We start from the raw sequence: 6,129 nt of genomic DNA, 5'->3' as shown, positions 1-6,129 counted from the left end.
TAAGTATGGAGCGACGATTGATTGCAAACGGAAGATGGTAGTGTTTGAGCCCAATAGTGCTAACCCAGTGGTGTTTGTGGGTAAGGTTCAGGGGGCACGCATACCAAGAATATCATTGTTGAAAGCTAAAGACCTGATCGGTAGAGGTTGTCTAGGGTTCATAGTTATTGCAGTGGACACTAGCCAACCTGTGACATCAGGGCCTGAAAATACGAGATTGGTATGCGAGTTTCTTGATGTCTTTCCAGAAGATTTGTCGGGATTGCCACCTGTTCGAGAAATTGAATTTGTTATTGAACTGCCTCCGGTAGTGGATCCATTATCTAAGGCACCTAACCGAATGGCTCCAGCTGAGTTGAAAGAATTGAAGATACAATTGCAAGAGTTACTGAATCTGGGATTCATTAGACCGAGCTACTCACCTTGGGGAGCTCCGGTTCTATTTGTGAATTAGAAAGACGGAACCCTGCGAATGTGTATTGACTACCGCGAGTTGAATAAGCTTACCATTAAGAACAAGTATCCTTTACCTCGAATTGATGATCTGTTTGATCAACTGAAGGGGAAGACGGTCTTTTCCAAGATCGATCTTCGCTCAGGCTATCATTAGTTGAGAATTCGAGAGGAAGATATCCCGAAAACTGCGTTCCGTACTCGGTATGGACACTATGAATTTCTTGTGATATCTTTTTGACTCACTAATGCCCCGGCGACATTCATGGATTTGATGAACCGGGTGTTTAAAGATTACCTGGATAGGTTCGTGATTGTGTTTATTGACGACATCTTGGTGTACTCTGAGACCGAAGAAGAGCATGAGTTACATCTCAGAGCGGTTTTGTAAAGGTTACAGAATCACAAGCTTTATGCTAAGTTCAAAAAGTGTGAATTCTGGTTATCCCGTGTCTCATCTCTGGTGCACATAGTGGATAAAGATGGGATCATGGTGGATCCAGCCAAAATTGAAGCTGTTCGGGATTTGCCAGCACCGAAGTCAGCTATAGAGGTCAGAAGTTTTCTGGGTTTGGCTGGTTATTATCGTCGGTTCATTGAGGGTTTCTCAAAGAACGCTGTACCCTTAACGGAGCTGACCCGAAAGAACCAGAAGTTTGTTTGGACTGATCGGTGTGAGAAAAGTTTCCTGGAGTTAAAGCAACGCTTGATTACCGCTCCTTTACTAACTCTTCCTTCAGATAAGGAAAAGTTTGTGGTATATTGTGATGCCTCGAGACAGGGTCTTGGCTGTGTGCTTATGCAGGCTGGGAGGGTAATAGCTTATGCTTATCGGCAGTTAAAGGAGTACGAACAGAGGAACCCTACTCACGATTTAGAACTCGCAGCAGTGATATTTGCGCTAAAGATTTGTGGCATTACCTTTATAGCGAGAAATGTGAGATATACACTGATCATAAAAGTCTGAAATACTTCTTTACCCAGAAAGACTTGAATATGAGACAAAGACGTTGGCTAGAATTGGTGAAGGATTATGATTGTGAGATCCTTTATCATCCTGGTAAGGCCAATGTGGTTGCTGAGGCTTTGAGTAGAAAAGGACAGAGTCAGTTGAGTACTATGAAGCAAATCTCCCGACAGTTAGCAAATGAAATGACTCGAGCTCAGATTGAGTTGGTTGTGGGGCAATTGGTTAATATTACTCTGCAATCCAATCTTTTAGAGAGAATTAAAGAAGCACAAAAGCAAGATTCGGAATTGATAAAAACCCAAGCTCGGGTTTCGGCTGGGAAGGCTAATGATTTTTCAGTGGATAAAACGAGAATGTTGAGATTTGGGAATCGAGTTTGTGTGCCTATGGATGAGAACATCAAGAAAGAGATCATGGATGAGTCTCACACGACTCCTTATTCAGTTCATCCAGGGTCGACAAAGATGTACCCAGACCTGAAAGCCATGTTTTGGTGGCCGAGCATGAAGAATGACATCGCTGAGTATGTTGCAAAGTGCCTTACGTGTCAGCAAGTAAAAGCTGAACACCAGCGACCTGCAGGGTTGCTGCAACCGCTGAGAATACCAGAATGGAAATGGGAAGATATAGCTATGGACTTCGTGGTAGGTATGCCTAGAACCACGGGACAGTTTGACTCTGTGTGGGTCATAGTGGACAGGTTTACAAAGTCTGCTCACTTTTTACCTGTTCGGACGAATTTCTCCATTGACCAGTATGCTGAGTTGTATGTTAGAGAAATTGTTCGTCTACATGGTGTCCCAAAGTCCATTGTATCGGATAGAGATCCGAAGTTTACATCAAGATTCTGGGAAAGTTTACATCGAGCTATGGGTACTCAGTTAAAGTTCAGCACAGCTTTTCATCCTCAGACGGATGGGCAATCCGAGAGGACCATTCAAACTTTAGAGGACATGCTACGGGCATGTGTGCTTGACTTTGAGGGATCATGGGTAAAGTACCTTCCCCTGATTGAGTTTTCTTATAATAACAGCTATCAGGCAACAATCGGGATTGCTCCTTACGAACTTTTATATGGAAGAAAATGTAGATCACCTATTCACTTGGATGAAGTGGGTGAAAGAAAGTTCTTGGGACCCGAAGCTGTTAAGAAAACAAGTGAGGCAGTTGATAAGATTAGAGCGCGAATGCTCGCGGCTCAGAGTAGGCAAAAGAGTTATGCCAATCCAAAGGGTCGAGATATTGATTTCCAGGTCTGGGACATGGTATTTCTCCTAATATCTCCGATGAAAGGCATAAAGCGCTTTGGGAAGAAAGGAAAACTTAGCCCAAGGTTCATTGGACCTTTTGAAATCCTTGAGAGGAAAGGGCAAATAGCATACAGGTTGGCTATGCCACCAGCGCTGGCAGCTGTACATAATGTGTTTCATGTTTCAATGCTTCGGAAATATGTCTCAGACTCGTCCCATGTTCTGAGTTATGAAGCATTGGAACTTCAACCAGATTTGTCATATGAGGAACAACCAGTGCAGATACTTGATAGAAGAGAAAAAGTCTTGAGAAGCAAGACTGTGGCACTGGTGAAAGTACTATGGAAGAACAGTAAAGTAGAAGAGGCAACCTGGGAACTCGAGACGGATATGCAGCAGAAATATCCAGAGTTGTTCAGGTAAATTTTGGGACGAAATTTCTATAAGGAGGGGGTAATTGTAATACCCTAGAATAAGGAAATGGATCACCAAAACCCTAACTAGATAATTATGTATAATTGAGGAATTATATTATTATATAGTTCAATATATGTGAAATTATATGAATTTTTTTATTTTAAGACCCCGTTGGTGAGTCAGGAGCATTTTCGTAATTATGACTCGAGAAGGGTAAAATGATGAAATTAATTTAATTACGTGCTTAATAGAACTATATTAGTATATAGTATGCCTGTGTTGTCTTTTCAGGTGTGTTCTGACAGGTTAGCGTGGTATAGTCACAACCGGGTATTTCGGGTCGAACCGGGTTCGTGCCTGAAATGCAAATTGGATTGAATTAATTGGCATTATATTTGATGTTATGAAATCTGAAATTTATTTGGGAATTAATTGAGTGTGAAATTGCAATTTTGCCCTTGAAAATGTATATGTATGTTTTATAGCCCTAAGGGCAAAATTGTCATTTGACTATTATTGAGTTATATTGAATTTAATGGATTTTGAGAGAAAATGAATTGTATTTTGTGGTATTGACTCCCTCTCACCCGACCCCTCTCTCTCTCAAAACCCTCTTCCTTTAAAAAATTGATTTTTGGGAAGGAACTTGATTCTTGGTGTGAATTGAAGCTAGCTTTTGAAGAATTAAGCTTGATTGTGGCTTAAATTTGAGGTAGTTCTTCTCCTCAGCCCCCTTTAATTAGGAATTTGTTGTTGAGTTTGGAATTGAAAGCATGTTTTAGGTTTGAGTGTTCTTGATTATTTGATGAATTAATTTATGATTGATTTGGATGAGTTGGAACTCTATTGCATGAAGTTGTTGTGGATTTTATTGTGAAGTTGTGGCTGTGTGTTTTAGGGGATTTTCTAGGTTGAATTTAGGTATTAATTGGATAATTTGTTGCTGGAAATGGATTGAGTAAATTGGGTATAAAGCTCAAGTTTTAGAACTTGACATGTTGTGGGTTAAAGCATGATTTGGGTGATTTTGATGCAATCTTATTTTGGAGGTTTTATGTTGGAATTTGATGCATGATTGTGTGTTTTTGACCCTCTATTATATGCTAGCAGCTCTATTTCGTGATTCTTAGAGATATGTATGTTTTGGGTGAGTTTGGGTGAGTTTTGGTACTTATTTTCGAAGCTGGAACTGAGTTTTCTGGGTTTTTAAACCCAGTGGTCGCGACTATCATAGGACTGGTCGCGACCATGATAATGGCAGATTGTTATTTTTTTTAAGTTTTTGTTTTTGCCGTAACTTTTTACTCGGGACTCCGCTTGGGACGTTCTTTATACCGTTGGAAAGCTCTTTTCGAGCTCTAGTGATTATCTTTGATTTGGAGGCCAATTTTATATTTTTGTGGAAGTGAATTTAGGGATTAACCCTATTTCTGTAAATCCTGGTATTGTGACTAGGATTACCGGCACCTGGTCAGGAGCACCGAGGGATTTGAAATCTCTACTATTGCGGGACAACGGGTAAGACAATGATTAGCACGTAGAGTATGCGCAATGGCGCTTATGTTGAGAGTGATATGCATGAATGTTTAGTAACCGGGATTAGGGTTATTACCCTAATAGGAACGGTCTAATAGCCTAGGGTTATTACCCTAGTGATATATGTGTATAAATGCCATGCCATGTTAATTGAAATGAGATCTAGGGATTATGCGCTCAAGGCATAATTTGGTTGGACTCGGTACACATAACAAAGATGAACCACTTCTAAGGCCTTAATGTAATTAGACGTGTGAGAGCAACACGTGGGTCTACATCACGTAGATTTAATTAGATGTGTGAGCGCAACACATAGGTCTACGGCACGTAGACATAAATGGGCTTGTTGATATAATGATCAGGTCTGTGCTATACAGACATATGTGAATGAGCATATTATATTTGTTATGATTTATACTGTCTTGCTGGGCTTTGCTCACGGGTGCTCTACTGTGCAGGAAAGGGTAAGGCATTAGTTGATCAGCTATAAGTTTCAGGAGCAGGACGAAGAATGTACATGTTCATGCCACTTCAGACCAAGCGGGTTATGGGTCTAACAGTGTTGACTTTTGTATTCTGTTTTGCCGCTTAGGTCGGCTAGTAAGAAAGAACTTGTAATAAGTTTGTAAATATTTTTGGGATCCCTACTATGTTTGAAAAGTTTAAATATATTACAAGTTTATTTTCAGTCTGTTTAATATAAAAGTTTAAATTCTGCACTATTTTAATTAGTAATCCCGATTAGGGGATTAGGGTTTCATAAACATTTTTTGGGTAGCGTGCCTAATTATTTAGGGCATTACAGCTATGCTCTCAGGCGAATTCCAAAGGAAGAAAACACGGCTGCCAATGCATTAGCTGGACTCGCGAGCAGCAATGTGAATGATAGAGCAAATCTGATTCCTATCTAGTTTCTCGAAGAACCTAGGTACACCAGCACGGAAGAGGTTGAAATGATTAATACATCCCCGAACTGGATGACGCCCATAGCAGCCTACCTCAACACTAGAGAACTCCCAGACAATAGAAATGAAGCTTGAAAAATGAGGAGAAAGGTTGTGCCATACATCATATTAGAGAGAGTTATGTATAGAAGAGGATTTTCCATGCCATTACTTCGGTGTGTCACACAAGAAGAAGCTGCACGACTTTTGTCAGAAGTACATGATGGATTCTGTGGCAACCACGCTACCTGGCAGAGTTTATCTAAGAAAATTCTAAGGCAAGGTTATTTCTGGCCAACAATGATTGAAGATTCCAAGGCCTATGTTTAAAAATGTGATCAATGCTAGAGATTTTCGAAGATACCTCGAGCACCGCCCAACGAACTAACTCAGATGTAAAGTCCTTGGCCTTTAGCCGTTTGGGGAATTGATATGATCGGACAGTTACCCAAAGGGAAAGGCGGAGTACAGTACGCAGTGGTTACAGTTGATTACTTCACCAAGTGGACAGACGCCGAGCCACTTGCAACCATCACGTCCAAAAAAGTGCATGATTCAT

The sequence above is a fragment of the Cannabis sativa genome, chromosome 2 (genome assembly GCF_029168945.1).
Source record: "Cannabis sativa cultivar Pink pepper isolate KNU-18-1 chromosome 2, ASM2916894v1, whole genome shotgun sequence".
In the NCBI taxonomy this organism is placed as follows: Eukaryota; Viridiplantae; Streptophyta; class Magnoliopsida; order Rosales; family Cannabaceae; genus Cannabis; species Cannabis sativa.
Note: the sequence above shows the minus strand (reverse complement) of the source record.